The sequence below is a fragment of the Ictalurus furcatus genome, chromosome 1 (genome assembly GCF_023375685.1).
Source record: "Ictalurus furcatus strain D&B chromosome 1, Billie_1.0, whole genome shotgun sequence".
NCBI lineage: Eukaryota > Metazoa > Chordata > Actinopteri > Siluriformes > Ictaluridae > Ictalurus > Ictalurus furcatus.
Window position 1 is genome coordinate 3753941 of NC_071255.1, and position 20598 is coordinate 3774538.

General features: G+C 40.9%; 1 protein-coding gene across 3 annotated transcripts in view; it reads right to left on the bottom strand.

Annotated features, from left to right (window-relative positions):
- The window catches only part of kcnc3b (potassium voltage-gated channel, Shaw-related subfamily, member 3b), a 65238-nt gene extending 59228 nt beyond the window's left edge, over positions 1-6010 (bottom strand). For all 3 annotated transcript variants that reach the window (XM_053620294.1, XM_053620286.1, XM_053620303.1), the window contains exon 1: positions 5341-6010. The gene's annotated coding sequence lies outside the window, so the exon portion shown is untranslated. The remainder of the gene's footprint in view (positions 1-5340) is intronic.
- Positions 6011-20598: the final 14588 nt, after the last annotated feature.

The following is a 20598-nucleotide window of genomic DNA, read 5'->3' on the forward strand; positions in this document are numbered from 1 at the left end:
ATTGACCAGAATAGAAGGGCATTACACAGAGACTTGTACGGTGGATGTTCCACAAAAAAAGTATGTAATTGTGGATATGGTGACTTTATTTATTTATTTATTTATTTACATTTTTGCAAGGAGTCTCCAATGTGCTTGGTTACAGTCAAAGGATCTGAGACGCTGGATTCTACTGAATCTACCTAAACGCTCTTTAATTCCACTACCGATTATTCTTCATTCTACGGCCTCTCCATCCTGTGCACAGCAAAGTACTTCTCAAGTGCAGGGGTGGACTGGCCAGAAGACTCCAAAGTGCCTTGGGACAGAATGCTCCCATGATATTAAAACAGACAAGGACTTCTGGCAAATGGTAAGAATCAGTGGCAGGTTTTGCACGGGTCCAAAGAAATGGTGCTTGAACTCGATGTGAATCAAGTAAAAATGCAAGCTGAGCATGTCACTTGTGGTAGTTCTCTTAAATTGCTATTAAAGAAGGACATTCCCCGAGGACCGGAATAAGGGGGCAGTCTGACAGCTCACGAGAGGATTCTATGGTAAGTCTCAAAGAAAAGCCAAAGGTAATGTAAGACCGAGGGCCAAGTGGTAGTATGTTGCAACACTATCTACCATTGCTCAAATGAAGAATTGCTTGCTGGACATACCACCTTCTCCCAAAGAATGACTCATAAACACACAAAACGACGGCCGTTTAGTTAAAGGGTCTGAGGTGAGCTGCAACATTTTCCGGGTGGGGGCATGGTGGCTTAGTGGTTAGCATGTTAGCTGAGCAGATCTACCTCACCTAGAGCGCGATATTTTTTTTAAACATTACTATCCGGGCCTGATGTAAGGAGCTATATGTAGAACACACTCATTACGGTTTCATAATGCCGATACAACCACACTAGGCCTTCCGCCAGAGTTTAAAGTTAATTAAATTGTGGTGGTGTAAATGTGGTCTCTGAGAAGCAAATCACTGCTGGAAGGATGAACAGAGGGAGGAAGGAAGAAAAAAAAAAGGCTAAAAGAAGAAAGAGTATAATATTACAGTGCTTGTCATTTCCTTCTAAATCTTCATTAGGCTACCAGTAACTACAGCACATACAGTATATAGTCTATAAAGAGAGACAGAGAGTGCTTTATGACCACACATGCTGGATTAATATGAAACTTTCCACTGCAGCGCTGTTGAATTCTTGATTTTATTTGGACAGAAGGTGTTGATTCATTTTCTATAACAGCAGCTAAGGCTAATATTAATGCCCTCGCGCTAATATGTTATCATTTCTACAGCAATGAACTAACTATATACTTACTGCTCCTCACTAATTTTGCTCCAAATTTGTTTATCTGTAAGCAGACCAACTCTCACAAGTCTGCACAAGTGACCAGCGCACAGCAACCAGTCATCTTCAGTAACCCCTTCATCCTGGTCAGGGTTGCGGTGAATCCAGAGCCTGTGACCGGAACCGTGGGCTTGAAGCAAGAATACACCTTAGATGGGATGTCAGTCCATCTGACATTCACACCTAGGGGCAATTTAGCCAATCCACCTACTGGCATGTTTTTTATAAAGTGGGAGGAAATTGGAGATCCTGGAGCAAACCCACACAGAGGCCAATGCAAACTCCACACAGGGAGCAACCCGAGCTCAGGATCGAACCGTGTGCCCTGGAGCTGTGAAGCAGCAACGCTACCACCGTGTCGCGCAAGGTATCAACCGGCTGGTCATATTTCAGCTTGTCACACAAATTGTGCGTTGTCAGGTGTGTTGTGTAACTAAATCAGACATGACATGACCTTCTCTGAATGCTTTTCTGAAGTTTGGCAGGAGAACTTTCCTGAAAATCCAGTAGTGCAAATTTACACTAGTGTATTTAGTCAGGTACTAGTGTAAAGGAAGACCTGTTTATAGTGGAAGCAATTTTTAGAGTGAGGGAATATCAGTAGGGTGGGGGGGCAAATTTTATTTTTTTATATCAGGCTGGGAATGTGTGTGTGAATCCACACTTTAATCGCTACATAATTATACACTCCTGACTAGTGATGAATTCATATGTTTTTTTCAAACCGAGTATACAGTATCTCACAAAAGTGAGTACACATCTCACATTTTTGTAAATATTTGATTATATCTTTTCATGTGACAACACTGAAGAAATGACACTTTGCTACAATGTAAAGTAGTGCATGTACAGCTTGTGTAACAGTGTAAATTTGCTGTCCCCTCAAAATAACTCAACACACAGCCATTAATGTCTAAACCGCTGCCAACAAAAGTGAGTACACCCCTAAGTGAAAATGTCCAAATTGGGCAAAATTAGCCATTTTCCCTCCCCGGTGTCATGTGACTTGTTAGTGTTACAAGGTCTCAGGTGTGAATGGGGAGCAGGTGTGTTAAATTTGGTGTCATCGCTCTCACACTCCCTCATACTGGTCACTGGAAGTTCAACATGGCACCTCATGGCAAAGAACTCTCTGAGGATCTGAAAAAAAGAATTGTTGCTCTACATAAAGATGGCCTAGGCTATAAGAAGATTGCCAAGACCCTGACACTGAGCTGCAGCACGGTGGCCAAGACCATACAGCGGTTTAACAGGACAGGTTCCACTCAGAACAGGCCTCGCCATGGTCGACCAAAGAAGTTGAGTGCACGTGCTCAGCGTCATATCCAGAGGTTGTCTTTGGGAAATAGATGTACGAGTGCTGTCAGCATTGCTGCAGAGGTTGAAGGGGTGGGGGGTCAGCCTGTCAGTGCTCAGACCGTACGCCGCACACTGCATCAAATTGGTCTGCATTGCTGTCGTCCCAGAACGAAGCCTCTTCTAAAGACGATGCACAAGAAAGCCCGCAAACAGTTTGCTGAAGACAAGCAGACTAAGGATTACTGGAACCATGTCCTGTGATCTGATGAGACCAAGATAAACTTATTTGGTTCAGATGGTGTCAAGCGTGTGTGGTGGCAACCAGGTGAGGAGTACAAAGACAAGTGTGTCTTGCCTACAGTCAAGCATGGTGGTGAGAGTGTCATGGTCTGGGGCTGCATGAGTGCTGCCGGCACTGGGGAGCTACAGTTCACTGAGGGAACCATGAATGCCAACATGTACTGTGACATACTGAAGCAGAGCATGATCAGCATGCAGTATTCCAGCATGATAACGACCCCAAACACACCTCCAAGACGACCACTGCCTTGCTAAAGAAGCTGAGGGTGAAGGTGATGGACTGGCCAAATATGTCTCCTGACCTAAACCCTATTGAGCCTCTGTGGGGCATCCTCAAACGGAAGGTAGAGGAGCACAAGGTCTCTAACATCCACCAGCTCCATGATGTCGTCATGGAAGAGTGGAAGAGGACGCCAGTGGCAGCCTGTGAAGCTCTGGTGAACTCCATGCCCAAGAGGGTTAAGGCAGTGCTGGAAAATAATGGTGACCTACAAAATATTGACACTTTGGTCCCAATTTGGACATTTTCACTTAGGGGTGTACTCACTTCTGTTGCCAGCGGTTTAGACATTAATGGCTGTGTGTTGAGTTATTTTGAGGGGACAGCAAATTTACACTGTTACACAAGCTGTACACTCACTACTTTACATTGTAGCAAAGTGTCATTTCTTCAGTGCTGTCACATGAAAAGGGGGGTGTACTCACTTTTGTGAGATACTGTAAGTACAAAAACTTATGGTGGAATGGTGGAACATTGTATTTATCTCTTTTTATGTTTGCATATTGGCTGTGAAAAGCAAAATGAGTGTGTTCATGCACGTAGGCTACGAAATTAGCTCTTTATAATAAATTAGCTAGTTTATCTGACTTGAAGTAGCTACTGTAGTAGCTAGCTACGTTCGTTACCTCAGATGGATTGCAGATCAGAAAAGCCCGTTTAGTTTTACCTTGGACACACGCTTCTGTACGGCTGTTAGTAAAATATGTCTGATTGTTTTCACTGCATCAGAATCGTCATCACTGGCTGATAGTGATAGTCGTCAAGAATGACATACTTGGCAGTCCCTCGCAGAAATTAACGCAAAATCAAGCAATATTTGGAGGAGGAGCAGGGTTTAAGGTGTGGTTTGTTTTGCCATTAATAATCATTAACGATGCACGGATTGCTGTCTTTTTGTGTCGTTTGTTCATTAGCGCGACGACGTACACATCGTACGGCTTACGTCACATCGCACGAAATTGTTTCGCACGCGATGTGTGTTGGTAAACGAGACCTTTTAGCTGTACTCGTGTCCGACGCACGTGAATCGAACAGGGTTTTGGCTGAACGCGCGTTGTGATGACGTTGTCACATGCCCAAACCTGTGGAAATTTTTGAAAAAACCCGAAGAATACCGCGGAGTTTCCTCGATTTCGCGTAAATATCCGCGATCGCAGAATCCTGTCGGGACCGACCAGTATATCGGTATTCGAGCATGAATACAGTATTGGACTGTACACCGGTAATCCATATCGATGCGTCCCTAATCCTGGCACTGACGGTAGCACGCAGGCTAAAAAAATAAATAAATAAACGACATAAAAGAAGAGCCAAAGATTTCTATATGAAAAGCAGACACGATGCTGAAGTTGAAACCCTTTCTGGACGGTGTTCAGCTTTTAAATTATTCACACGTTCCTGTTCATCTGACCTTAATATAAGACCTGACAACTCCCCGGACTGTCCTCGACACCGCCTTGTTTTGTATCGTCATTTCCCTCTTATAAATGACCGTCTTACTTTGTCATAACGCAAATTCGCTGGCTTTAAATATGTTTAGCACGGTCTCAATCCTCCGTATATTTTTTTTCCTCTCATTTCCCCCCTCCCTTCTTCTCAGGCTTACTCATCCCTCAGCTAGTCAGTAACGGCACTAGATCGCTATAAGGGATTTGCTCAACAACAACAAAAAAAGAAAGTACATAAAAGCCAAGGCTGAAAATGACCCAGAATGATATTAACTTTTACATTACTGACAGAATTTCAGCCATGTTCTATGAGGTTTCCTCTTCTTTCTATAACCAATATGCGACATGAAGCTAACTAGGCTAATTTGGTGCAGTGGTGGTTCACCTGAAGGAGCACGAGATTCTATTCTGGCGCGAAGAATATAGCAACCGTCGTGACAGGAAGAGAGAGAGAGAGAGAGAGAGAGAGAGAGAGAGAGAGAGAGGAAAAAAAAAACCGAGATACTTGTTGAATGTTGAATGTTGAGCGCAAAAGATGTCACAGAGGTCTGAGAAAATTCATTTTGTGTCAGTGAACAGTAAAGGCACGGGAGGAGAAGAAAACACACACACACACACACACACACACACACACACACAAGAACACAGACGCCACACCACGAACAGTCACGGTGAAGATACTCACTGGCTTCGGTTTCGAGCTCGTTACCGGTGAAACCCGGAAATTTAAGCCAAACGTCGTGGTTTTGTTTTTTTCTTTTCTGTTTTTTTTCAATGGAAAAATATCGTCCGATATTTAATCCGAGGGTGTGTATGAATGCAGTCTTTTTTTCTTTTTTTTTCTCGATACCATAGGATCGATCAACCCATGGGAATGATGAAGATGAAGAGATGTAGAGATGGATTTTTTTTTGTCTCGACACTGATGATGCTAATCGCTGACACACCTTCCTCGTGCTATAATAACTGCCATGTTTTCCCCCCTTTTCACCCTCCTTATTGCGATAATCCCTGCTTTAGAAAAAAAAATCCACCTCTAAGCCTCGGTGAAGATGTGGAGAGGCAGACAGACGCCACACACACACACACACACACACACACACTCACTCACACACACACACACACACACACACACACACACAGCACTCCTCTCTCTCTCTCACACACACGCACGCGCGCACGGTCTGGTTGGTCCCTCTGTCTGCTCTGTCTGAAACGATGCTCCCCCCTCCCTCTCTCTCACTCCCTCTCTCTCTCTCTCTGTCTCTGACGTGATGCCCAAAAAAAGAGCAAATAAAATATTCTTCCAAGAGCATTTTTTTTTTTTTTTGCATGATGACTTAGTGGTTAGTGCGCTTGCCTAGAATCCCGCCCTCACCCTGAGTGCACAGAGCCTGCATACTCTCCCCGTGCTTCCAGGGTTTCCTCCGGGTACTCCGGTTTCCTCCTCCAGTCCAACGACGTGTTGTAGTCTGACTGTCATTACAAGTTGTCCGTAGTCTGTGAATGTGCATGCTTGATTGTGCCCTGCCATGGGTTGCCAATCATCCCCCCGCCCCCGTGCCCCGAGTTCCCTGGGATAGGCTCCAGGCTCCCCTACGACCCTGCGGTATGGAAAATGGATTGATGGATAGTACGGTACGGTTACAGTAGCTTACAGTACGGTTCTTAAATGTCCTGTTGTTTTTCTCAAGAACGCAAGATAACTAAAGCAGTTTCCGAAAGTCACAACTATTTTTTTTTTAATGTTGGAAATGCATTATTGGGCAAACATACGTGCAGTACATACATAGTGCAGTCGTAGAGTTGTGGACTTATAGCTCCAAAGTCATGGGTTTGCGCCTGAGCTTGGGTGACTGTATGGTGTCGACTATATTTTTCTCAAATTTCCATTTCCAGCTCTAGCTAGCTAGCTAGCTATTTAACCATGGAGACGTCCCGGTCCCTCAAATTGACTGACGGTGTAACTGACCACCTGTTCAGGATCATTATTCACTACAGTATAGTTGCAGATTTTGAAGTCACCTTCTCAAGTACCCATATTTGGAAATATTCTAGCACTGACAATCATATGTATGTATGTATGTATGTATGTATGTATGGGTGGATGGACGGATGAATGGATGGATTTAACTGATCCTGAAGGGAGAATATGGGGAAAACTATAGACAGAGACTACTCAAGCGCAAGATCGAACCCACAACCTTGGGGCCGTAAGGTTTTCCAAGTTTTAAACCAAACATTACTCACTTTTTATGATGTACCCTATCCACACTACAAGAGGCCTACAGGTACACCTGTGTGCTCACATTTTGACCATATCTCACAATGTCAGTGGTGAGCCAAACGATTTTGAAAGTATGGCAAAACATACAGTATATGGTTTAGACTTGGCCCAAATCTTTTTAGCCATATATTGGCAGAATGTACCAAATTTCATCCACATGTGGCCCAAGTGTGCATGCTATCTGAGTAGGTTTCAACACGGCACACAAGAATGTAATTTAACGTATAATTCCTTTTACAGAAATCAAAATAAAAAAATTCCTGAGGGAAAAAACCCCCTAAAGCACTTAATATTGAATTATATATGCGCTACTTCTAATAGAACGTCTAGGATTGCCTACCATTTGCATCCGTTTTTCCCCAACAAAGACTAGATGTTCACCGGACTTGAAGCCTATATTTTTGAGATGCATCCAAGTTACAAAAAAGTGAACGATAAGAAAAAAAAACCCTTAAAACTGTCGAATGTACTTTCTTTCATGAATTGTTGAATTGTTTTACAAAAGTGACATATGGACGTAAAATGTTTTTGAGGACGTCCAAAATCTTTAGGGACCATGCACAGCAGTAGAAGGTGAATCAAAAGTGCAGAAGCTTCGATCAGAAGCAGAGCATCAGGGTGAATCAGGTAATTATTTTTCATAAAAGTTAGCAAACCATTTAAAAAAAAATCAGTGAGCAAGAGCAAAACTCTTGGGTTAACATCCAATGTAGTGCCTTTAAAATCAAGAAGAATTATACAAAATGTTGCCACGAATGATCCTCAGTTACGGCGTAAATATTTGTTCTGAATTGTTCTTTTCTTACTTTTCTTTACTACAACCAAATACAAAACTTGCCTCTTTTTGTTTTTGGACATTCTGTTGCGGTACATGTGACACTGCCCCCTAGTGCATACTATTTGGCAGACATCTATGCGAGTGCACACAGTGTCCCTATATTCTCAGCCACAGAAATGTCAATCATTTGTAAACTGTTACTCACAATACTTCCAATGTTCCAACATTTTCTACATCCTAATATGTACGGTAAAAATCTGTCCGGAATTCTGAAGACAAAAAAAAAAAAAAGGCTTTCCTGTCTGCTGCATTAGAGTATCATGCCGAAGTATGTATTCTTGAACAGGTGAGTGTCCACACCTTATTTCAGACAACGACTGGGAGGAATATGTCATAAAATGTAATCGCAAGCTGATATTAATGAGACATCCAACAGAGACGTAGTGGTGACAGCATTACTCCATGACTCAGCATGGACCCCAGAATGCCATGTCTGAGGTTACAGTTTTATCACAGTATTTTAATTAAAAAAAAAAAAAAAAGCTCAATCTGTTTGTTTTATAGCACGCAAGATGAAGATAATATGAATTCCTCTTACAAGTGTGTCAGTCCCTGAAAATCTGCAAACCTCGCACAAACCTCTGCTGCCACCAGGTATAGAAACTGTTGAACTACAACTTGTTGTATGTAATAAAAATGTAACGGGAAAAGAGTTTTGTTTTGCTTTTGTTTCTGTATGTACAAACATGCGAACGATAAAATCAGAATGAAGCCATTTTCAAACATCCATTTCTTTCACTTGTGAGCCCTCATCGGTATGCTTTTTTTTTTTTTTATCATAGGAAATAAAAAGAACATGTCATGAACACTACAATCCAAAGCACTTCAAAGTCTACTAGAGATGCATTTTTCATAGTAGATGTATAGAGTATAATTAGTGTAATAAGATAATTACACTACAAACCCCCCCCCCCCCCCCCAAACAATACCATTCATAAAAGCCAACAGACGGATTAATGGATTTCGTCGAGGATGATGAAAGAAATATTCATGGCTAGGCTGATGACGGCTGCGATCAAGCCACCGAGGACATGTTTTCCCGAGACACCCCCAGTTCCTCCTCCAGTTTCCCCAGTGTGACGCAAATCAGCATCAGTGTGTGAGGATGAAGTTGTCACTCAGCGGCTAATCACATTAGGAGACAAGCAGGCAGGAAGTGGAGCATGCCTACTTACACAGCCATCAGAGAACTGTATTATACCACAACGCCTTTAACGCTCGAATCTGATTGGTCAAAAGTTGTTGATTCATTTTCTGTAATAGCAGCTCTGACAAATGTGATAGTTTCTATAGTAACAACTCATTCACAGGGATGAGTGCATGGCGCATCGTCTAAGACTAATTACAAACTGAATAAACTATAACCGTAGATATAGTGAAGTTTTCAATAAGGAAAAATGTATTCAACATTGATGGAAGGAGTCTCCAGTGTCAGCGAGTTGTAACAGCAAGTTTTCCACCACAGGAAAGTCTTCAGGACAGACGACTTTATGCGTTACAGTGTCTCAGTATCAGCTAACAAAATACTGTGTTTTTTTTTACTTATTAAATTCAAGAGATTGACTTAGATTTTTTTTTTTTTTAAAATATAATAGGTCATTCATGAATACATGAAATTGGAAACATTGGCAAAATGCTGCATCTTCTAATAATGGTTTGTTTGCCAATGGGATTAGAACATTGATCACACGCTGCCCCCAGCACCATGGAAATCTTCATGCTATGGTTTTGTCAGCTGAAAGCATTGCTACAGTGTAGTAGGAACGTGTAAATTCTCGAACAACGAAATCCTTTAGCATTTAAAAGTTGCTAAAACCGTAATGTTCAGGATCGATTATTCTTACCTTCATTTTTTTTGTCAGCATTGAGAGTTCAGAATTATGCTCATTGGAATACAAGTCCTCAGACAAGAGCTCCCTTAAAGTTTGAAGAACAGAAATGAGAAAATGGTAGCTCCAACAATTCTAACAAACAGTTTACTCGCTACTTTGAATGGCGGTCATATTTGCGTGGTTGCTTTGGAAAACTCTTCACATGGTGAAATTTTGAGTAGTTCTGAAAACTACAAGTTTTGGCCAAAAATAAATACGTACAAGCAAATATATTTCACCAAAAACGATGTGGAAATGGTTTTATTTTCTTTCCCATTCTTGTTTGGCTTTCTGCAAAGATTTTGATAAATACAAGGCTACCGAGTGGTGCAACAGAAAAGCATTGGCCTTGAGGAGAACGTTTGAACAACAGAACGTAGTTCCAACCCTTCTAACTGAGAAATATGTTGATCTTTAAAAGTCTTACGAACATAGAATTTCAAACATGCATGTGTTTGGAGAACGCTTCAGATGTTACCATGAGACAGTCAATTAGTTGGAATGAGACAGGTTCAAAATAAAGATTTCATGGTTGTTTTTATACATGATCGCATTCAAATAGCAAACCATGAGAAAAGCCATGATTTCCATGAGATAAGTCTCGTACTTCTCGATGTCACTGCGTCTGTAATGGAGTTGTAGTGGAGCAGATGGCACTCAAACGGGTGAACAGATTTGAACAGAACTGTTGATGGCATACTGTGCGTAGCCAAGTCATTGGTGACGCAGATGACGTGGAGCAGATCTTAATTAACAGCTTGGTGTTTGTGGGAGGTTTTTTTTTTTGGCAATGTTTGAGACAGTAACTGCAGAGGAGATTGTAATGGGCTCTATATTTGTAGCAGTGTATAATTTGCTGGTTATGTCTAAAGATGGTTTTGGAATTTTGACTACGTTCATGGGGGAAAAAAATGGAGCGACGCAATTTTTGGTGCAGGGTTATATTTATTTATATTAGGACTGATTCAAACCCATTTTGGTCCAAAATTGTGCTGCGGAGACAAATCTTTGTACAAATGTTATAGCAAAAGTATATTTCTCACAACACAGTCGATATTAACATTCTACATTAACCAACAAATAAGGACGAACAACTTATTTGTAGCTAAATGTGAATCATAGCACAAAGTATTTTAGACCCATATGGAAATCTTTCCTTGTTTGGGTCGTTCTTTTTTTCTGTTGTATAATAAAACAACTCTATACAAGTTTAAAAAATTTACTTTAGTTATATATAACACTTTTGTAAAGGGTTTTCATTTAGCCATATTATATCCATGTATAATGATTTAAAAAAAGAAAGCGTATGGTTGGGTCATTTGTTAAAAGAAAAGAAAATGACCCCAACATAAACAAAAAAAAACAAGCATCTCAATGTGTGCAGTGTCCATCCATCCATCCACCCATCCATCTTCTATACCACTTATCCTTCCTTCAGGGTCACGGGGAACCTGGAGCTTATCCCAGGAAGCATCGGGCACAAGGCGGGGTACACCCTGGACAGGGTGCCAATCCATCGCAGGGCACAATCACATACACATTCATACACTATGGACACTTTGGACATGCCAATCAGCCTACCATGCATGTCTTTGGACTGGGGGAGGACTGTTTTATTGAAAAGAATAGCAAAGAAAAGTCCATACAAAAGCTATACATGAAAAGGCCAGTTGAACCCCAACATTGAAACCAGACATTCATATTTTCTGATACTAAAAGAAAAACATACATACACTATATACACATTATACACATCAACTGAAATGTGTTGTTCCAAGTGAAATCCCCTTTTATCGTAATGTGGTTGTGCGAGAATATATTTCCACCAGGTCCCTCATTGAATTTGAGAACTGGTGTAATTTAAAAGTCATTCCTTTAGCCTTCATAGTCATTGTATCTTTTAGAGTACCGTAGCCATAGCCAAGTCTAGCTTAGGAGCTAGACTCACTCATTTAATTCCTGGCATCCAGGAAACCATCCAAGTAACTGGTCAAATGACTGAACAACAATTCAGGTTCATTGACAACGTCATCTGACCTTTTTACCCAACTAAGAAATCAGTACACGCTTAGCCACGGCTCTCGTCAGGATTAACAAACATATGGCATGAATCAAGCTTACCCTTAGTTCTTCTCATCCCCCTGAACGTACTGCTTTTCAGTGGCTTCATCAACCACCCAAGACGGCGATCCTTAACAGATTACCCAACTTCTTAGGAAAGTGCCACACTTTCACCAGACGCTTGTCAGAGCTCTCTCCTGAGCCATACGATCGCTCCTGCTTTGCCGTTGCTTGGCGGATGTTTTAGATAGATTAAACACAAGTTTGATTTTTACACACTATGGTAGAACAGGTGCCCACAGGCCTCTAGGACTTTTACTCTGGTGATGGCAACATTTTCCAGAGGCTCAGTGTCACGTAAAAACGATGGTAGGATGACCGACCAGATATGTCCAATTTTATTGACATAAGGATAGAAAGCAGTAAAAAAATTGTAGCAATCGATCAAATGCAAATACATAGTGTTTGTTTGACTGTTCTGGCAGGAAATTGAAATGAATATGAGATGAGCTAAGGATGCAGTCCATTTGAGGGAAAGCACTTTTTTGCAACCAAAAAACTTGAGAAGTCACATGACTTATGATCTTCAGAGTAACCAGCTACAAAATAGTTACCAAAATGCGACGAGTGCATGTTGGATGGTCGTCTTGGCAAAGGTGTATTCGAACCATTAAACGTGATTTCTGTTCGGTGATGTCATTTTCAAGCGCCTAGCAAACACCTCCTTCTAAAAACATCTCTTGCTTGAAGTCAAAACATTTTTACAATTGTACTACGGGGGAATAGCTTTTTTCTTCCATGACTCCCTTGGCGTTTGGGAGGCTGCTCACTTTAACTGGTAGGAACGAAAGACGGTTGATGGAGGAATGATCGAACTCTGGATTGTGAACTAAAAGACGTAACAAATACCTCTTTGTTTGAGCAATGGTGCATCACGGAGATTTTATAGGAGCTCGATTGTTGTTCAAACTGTGACATGTAACAATTCGTTCAACAATTGGAGTCAATACTTGGGCGTGGACAAACACAAACTGTCTTATGGAAAACATAGATGTTTCCTTCCATATGAAACGCTGAAGCACTGAAACACATATGAAACGCTGAAGCGTGTCCCCTTGGACTTTCATTGTCACGACATCCCTCACTATTTGAAGTCATCAGAACTTATAAAGCTCTGCAGAACTGTTGACATTACCAACCAATGAAAAATTTACTCTTCTAATCTCGTTGTTATTGAATCTGTCCTGATTAATTATTCTAACCTCGAGTTCTATTCAATTCCATTAATTGTATTCGGTTCTATGATTCAGGGTTTTTTTTAACATAGCGCTTTTAACAATGGATCTAATCACAAAGCAGCTTTACAGAAACCCGGATATAGATTTAAATTGGTTCCTAATGAGCACGCCAGGGGCGACGATGGAAAGGAAAAGCTCCCTGAGAAGACATGAGGAAGAAACCTTGGGAGGAAACAGACTTCAAAGGGAACCCATCCTCACCTGGGTGACACCGGATAGTGCGATTGTTATAGTTGAAGCTATCCTATAGAGTCACACGGTGCTACATGTTCTAAAAGGATTTTTCATTTCATTTGAGTTTCATTGACTGTCGTCAACTGTCCAATTATGAAACTTCCTCCAGGGCAATTTCAAGAGTCGAGAACAAGTTGTGTTCAGGAGATAATGCCAAACTTTCCTTCAGCTGATTCACTGCATCTATTAAATCCAGGTTTTATTTTAAACGATTATTTATTTTAATCTTTTCATAATGATATTATTTAAACAGGGTGATTATTTAAATCTAAATGGTAATCTAAATAAAGTAATCTTACCAGACATTGATTTAGATCAGAGAATAAATCATGGTGAGATGCCAGTGTGTGTTACATTATTCTAGTTTTTTTGTTTTTTTGTGACAATGTTAAACTTTCATTCAGCTGGTTGACTGCTTCATTTAAACATGCATTCAGAGTTGTGTTTGCAATGAAGAAATCATATTTTCATTTCTGACTTTGTTTGTTTGTTGTTGTGATGTTTGCACCACGAAAGTTATTAGGGAATTTCTGTGCCGTATTTATCATATGATTGTCTAATCCAGGGGTGTCCAATCTTATCCGCAAAGGGCCGGTGTGGGTGCAGGTTTTCATTCCAACCATGCAGAAGCCACAGTTGGAATGAAAACCTGCACCCACACCGGCCCTTTGCGGATAAGATTGGACACCCCTGGTCTAATCAAACGTACGTTCCCTGTGACACACCTATTCAAGGACCCCAGCTTTTTACTAAGTGGTAGCAAAGTCTGTACCTGTACCATGGTGAACTGTATATTCAAGATGTCTTTATAGTATTCATCTTCTGTTCGTTCTATTGGATCGTCTAAAAAAAATGAAGTCACACAAAATGTGAGGGGCAGGGTATGGAATAGAAGGAGAAATATAGATTATGTTAAATCAACTGAGTGCTCATCAATGATCACTGTCTCATGAGTCTCGTCTCCGTCATTACTAATGATCACCGTTTAAGGAAGTCGGCTCCTGAAGTGTTCTGGCAAAATCCTACAAACAAGGTCAACTATTTGAAGTCTAATGAGGATCATAATGAGGATCATTCTCGCCAAAACTGAAACTAGTAACATGCAATGCAGCATGGAATGTAAATGATATGATTTGGCAGTGATTAAGATTACTTTGGCATTGATGTACTTTTTATTGCTTATTTTCATTTTTGTAATATATAAGTGGGATTGGCCATAATTTCTGTAGAGCAGGTGGGATTCGTCAAATTTCTGGGGGGCAGCAAGTGGGATTGGCCATAATTTCTGTGGAGCAGGTGGGATTCGTCAAATTTCTGGGGGGCAGCAAGTGGGATTGGCCATAATTTCTGTGGAGCAGGTGGGATTGGTCAAATTTCTGGGGGAGCAAGTGGGATTGGCCATAATTTCTGTAGAGCAGGTGGGATTTGTCAAATTTCTGGGGGAGCAAGTGGGATTGGCCATAATTTCTGTGGAGCAGGTGGGATTTGTCAAATTTCTGGGGGAGCAAGTGGGATTGGCCATAATTTCTGTGGAGCAGGTGGGATTGGTCAAATTTCTAGGGGAGCAAGTGGGATTGGCCATAATTTCTGTAGAGCAGGTGGGATTTGTCAAATTTCTGGGGGAGCAAGTGGGATTGGCCATAATTTCTGTGGAGCAGGTGGGATTGGTCAAATTTCTAGGGGAGCAAGTGGGATTGGCCATAATTTCTGTGGAGCAGGTGGGATTGGTCAAATTTCTAGGGGAGCAAGTGGGATTGGCCATAATTTCTGTAGAGCAGGTGGGATTTGTCAAATTTCTGGGGGAGCAAGTGGGATTGGCCATAATTTCTGTGGAGCAGGTGGGATTGGTCAAATTTCTGGGGGAGCAAGTGGGATTGGCCATAATGTTTGTGGAGCAGGTAGTATTGGTCAGACTTTCTGGGAAGCAGAAACGATCGGTCAAATTTCTGCGGGGTTTAAGTGGGATTGGCCATAATGTTTGTGGAGCAGTTGGGATTGGTTAAATTTCTGGGGGAGCAGGTGGGATTGGCCATCATTTCTGTGGAGCAGCTGGGATTAGTAAGGATTGGTCAAACTTTCTGTGGGAACAGGCAGGATTGCTCAATTTTTGAGTTCACAATCACAAACAGAATCAGTTTAAGTTTCATTGCATTAAACATTCATCTTATTGTATCTGAACAAATCTACTTTTGACCACTATGAAGTGAACTTTATTGGTATCGTGCGAACTACGCCTACATCTGAATCCTCGCCATACAGTTTTTGATTGTGTGTCAAAATAGCCACTTTCTGTAGGACTGTTATGAGAAGCGTAAAGGATGGTGAAATGGTACTCAGAGCCACATGGTGGCAGCATCACAGGTGTTTTCAAGTTGCCAAGTTAAAAGTGAGTCAATTGTATATTATACATTTAAATAGAAGCAGTAATAGGACTTATTGATTTTTTTTTGGTTTATTGTAAATAGCTTGTAATTCACTGCTATATATAATATACATTTTATAGCTTATATATCAGGATAGTAGGCTTAAAAATGATGGCAACCCACCAGTCAGAAAAAGTCAAATAAACTGGTCAGTTAGTGAGTATAATAACCTAATGAACGAGACATATATATATATATATATATATATATATATATATATATATATATATATATATATATATATATATATATATGTAAAATTAACATTTATTAGAATGAATGTTTTCTAATTAATTATATTATTGGGATGTTAAACATGTCCTTATAAAATAAACATAAAGATATTTCTTCAGTAAGTGCTTTATACACACACACACACACACACACACACACACACACACACACACACACACATTTAAATCAATAACAGAACAAAGATGAGAGCTCAAGTGTGTAATTGGGCATTAAGCTGTCAATGAAGACAAGTGTGGCTGACAGGTTAGGGAAGAAGGAGTGCATGTGTGTGTGTGTGTGTGTGTGTGTGTGTGTGTGTGTGTGTGTGTGTAATTGGGTTACATGGATAAAAGACAGACAAAGAGCCAGTGGCCACCTCTAATAATCTAACTCAGTGTGTGTGTGTGTGTGTGTGTGTGTGTGTGTGTGTGTGTGTGTGTTTTGACTGATAGATGAATGACTCATTGACTGAGGCTCAGCAACTGAGTCATCAACACATCACAGACTGTGCTGCTGGAAGCATATGGACACACACTGTGCGCCTGAGTGTGTGTGTGTGTGTGTGTGTGTGTGTGTGTGTGTGTGTGTGTGTGTGTGTGTGTGTGAGCTGCTTCATTCAGAAATCAGACATTTTGAGAAAGGACTTGCGACATATTATATTGAGGATGTGTGTGTTCTGGTGTGTGTGTTTTAGTGTGTTACCTATCTAACACCGACAGCAGGAGGTGAGACAACATGTGTGTGTGTGTGTGCATGTATGTATGAATGTATGTATGTGTGTATGACTGGTAGCAGATGGAGCGTGCATGTTTGTGTTCATACTGCACATATGTAGGTCAGGTGCACCATGGACTGCAGTTACCATGGCAACAGAGAGTCAAACATGACTGTGAATGCACCAGTCGGGCGCATAAAAGAATCCACACATGCACGCACTGATTCTGGTAATGCTGTGTTTGTGGGAACAAATGCACACACACACACACACACACACACGCAAACGCACACACACACACACACTTCAATCTCAGGACCCAAGAGGATCCAGATGGGGACTCTCACACTCGCTCTTCCTCTCTCATGCTATCATCAACAATAAACCCATTGAACTTCTCGTTTTCCTCTTCTCCTATTCAGATTTGTTTCTTTTCATCTCTGTCCTTTCTCTCTCTCTCTCTCTCTCTCTCTCTATTTCTCTCTCTCTCTCTCTCTCTCTCTCTCCTGAGCTTCCTATAGTCTAAAATAGCACTCCGCCTATCTCTCTCTACTTCCTCTGATTCACTGTCCTCTCTACCTCCCATCGATTGTGCACATACCCTCCCCTCAAGCATGCTGGGTAATAAATCTTTTTGTCTAGCCCAGGAGGCTCATGGGAAGGCTATGTGCTATTTTCTCAGGGAGTGAAAGACAGTCAAAGAGACTGAGATGAAAGTGAGGTCATTGATTTTTCCTGAAGGTTTTGGAACTACTTTTGGAGCATATTCGCAGGATGGACGGAGATGGATGGACGGACAGATGGATGGATGGGATGGGTTTAAATCTATATTTACATGCGTTGAGAAAAAGTCTTTCTCAAGGGTTGTACGCAGAGTTAAGGGTCCTTTTTAGGGCAGCTGGTATAAACAACCCCATCAACCCACCCACCCACCCATTGTTCACAGAAAAAAGACATCAGTATGAAGTATTGTTTTTGGCAAGTATATGAGATTATCTGCTCTTAAACATTGGCTTGAACCGGTCTATTTTGGACTGCTGTTGAGCCAAGTGCAGCAGCAACGGTCGTAAGAAATATACCCAGAGTGATATGAAGAAGGCCAGACTGTCGAGTCAACCGTGATGTCATCTCATGGCGCATCTGCCATCAGCAGTGGTTGAGAAGGCGCATGTGAAATACAATTGCAGATGTAATTATCGAGTACCTGAATGAGTGTCCAGACAAGGAGCTGAGAGAGCTCGGCAGACTAAAGCACTAAAGAGCTGCCGCATCACTCTCATTAGCTAGAGATGAAGCAACGGCTAGATCCCACTGGTGGAACCCAATGGTGAATCTTGCTGTTCTAGCTGGATGTGTTGTGTGTTCTGAGATGCTTTTCTGCTCACCACGGTTGTAAAGTGTGTTTGTTTGTTTGTTTTTGAGTCACCGTTGCCCTCCTGTCAGCTCGAACTAGGCTGGCTGCTCTCCTTTTGACCTCTTTCATCAACAAGATGTTTTCCTCATCAAAACTGGATGGGTTTCTTTTCATTCTGTACAAACTCTAGAAACTTGTTTCTGAACTACTCAAACCAGCCAGTATGGCACCAACAACAATGCCACGTTGAAAGTCACTGAGATCACCCAGTAGTTATTGAGTCACTGAGATAACAGGGTAATGTAGGCTAAATGCTAACCAGAGTGAAAATAGACCAACATGTCAATGAGAAAACTTTCAACTAAAAAAAAAGTTGACTTAAAGTTGACAAAATAAATGTTGGATACAATTCCTTTAAGGCTTCTAGAAAAAAAAAGAAGAAAAAACATTTATAATAGTAGTGTATAGTAATGGCAGATGTGACAAATGACAACTTTTTGGTTCTTTTAATAAGTGTCAACGTCTAATTCTGAAAGAATTTGGCAGGAAATGTGTCACATGGTTATATAAAGTATGTATATTACATATATTTATATATGTGATGTCCCAAATCTTGGATTGTATAGAACCCATTCTAGCAAGTCTTTATATATATATATATATATATATATATATATATATATATATATATATATATATATATATATATATATATATATAGTTTTGACAGTTATTTTCAAGTGTTCATACTGTGTCATGCTGAAGTCTGAAAGACCGTGTGTTATTTATAATGCTCTGTCGATTTGAGTCCAAAAAACCACCAAAAATCCAATATCGAAAGGTTAGACACTCCAAAAAGGTATACAAGAACGAGTCTAAGACCAACTTAAGAGGAGAGCGATGTGGCGGAGTATATGAAGTGAAGCTAATGAGAAGTGATAGCAGACAAGCTGTGGTCATGGCAACGGATCAGTTCTGTGGAGATGGTGAACTCCGATAGCGAGTTGTCATGGCTGTGCCAGGGAGTACAGTATGTGCAAGTTTAACACTGAGAATGGCTGAATCCAGTCAAATATATTCAGTACAAAAAAAAAAAAGTTTAACATAAAGTGTAAAGTTAGCTACAGTGTTCTGTGATACATGACTAGCCATCATGTTCAGAGAGTAGCCATTTAAATTCTGAATATGTTTACATGTCATTGCTGAGATTCCATGCCAGGGCGAAATAAATATGGACGCCTCCATGTTCTCCGCTGCTTTAGAAGCAGTTACAGCTTTTGCACACATGGATTTGGGTGATTTTTCCCATTCCTCCTGGCAGATCATCTTAAGCTCAATCAAATAACTGTTAACTGATATCCTCAGCTCTCTCTACACATGTTCTGTAGGGTTCAAAACTGGGTTTTGGCTCAAGGACATTCAGAGACTTGGTGAAAGGTGAACCTTCGCCCCGGTCTGAGGTTGTGTTCGCCCTGAGGCAGGTTTTCTTCATGGACCACTCTGCGTTTGCCTGCATTTATCTTTACCTCAGCTCTGAACAGACTTCCCGGCCCTGCTGCTGAGACACACCCCTTTTGCATGCAGTCATGTTAGCCAATTGATGAGTAGCACCTGGTTTTCACAGGACGTAGTACTTGGAGTTTGGGTTTTTCCACATCCCACATCAGAAGAGAATATCTTCACACATGCCTTTCTAAGATGGTTTTCCTTTCCATAAGGTCCTCCCATCTCCAAGGAAGACTTCTGAAGCTCTTTAAAAGTGGTCATTGGGTTCTTGGTCACCTCCCTGACCGAGGCCCTTCTAGCCCGGTAACCGAGTTTGGTCGAACGGCTTCCATTTCACAATGATGTAGCACGCTGTGTCCTGGGAACTATGATGTAACATTCTTATTTATTAATTTTTTTTTTAAATCATAGAATTTTTATTGGAAAACCGCATTTTACATATTATAACACCCCATCCAACAACCCCACCATACCCGGCCCCAACAAAATAATCACAGCCAAAACCAAAAGAAGGGGGGAGACAAAACAAAAAAACAACAACAAACAAACAAACAGAAAAAACAAAAACAAACAAACCAAAAAACAAACAAACTATTTAAAAAAAGATAAAAAAGTAAGATGATTAGTGTTTACCGTCTACCTTCCCGCAATCCACCTCCAGGGTGCGTACATCATTGAAGTAGGTAATAAATTGTTGCCATTTTCCCAAAAATGATTCACCCCTGCCTCTGAAGTTATACTTGATTTTTTCAAGTTTTAAAAAGAAGATTAAATCTCTAAGCCAGACTGAAATAGAGGGGGGTTGTGGAGAGATCCAAGACAGCAATATTCTGCGCCGAGCAAGTAACGATGCAAAAGCCACAACACTAGCTTGTTTATAGTTCAGAGGCTGACGCTGAGATGGAACACCAAAGATGGCAATTGAAGGACAGACATCTAATACTAGCCAGCTCACTTTGATGAGTGATGCATATTTTACTTCTCAAAACAGCACACTGTGTAGTCACTGCTGTAGGTTTAACAAGCGAATGTTTCTGTGTGTTGATTCATCTAAAGCAAATACATTATACAGCGTCATTCCTTTCGAGGTAAGAAGTGCGACGTTGTTTACCGCTGATACCA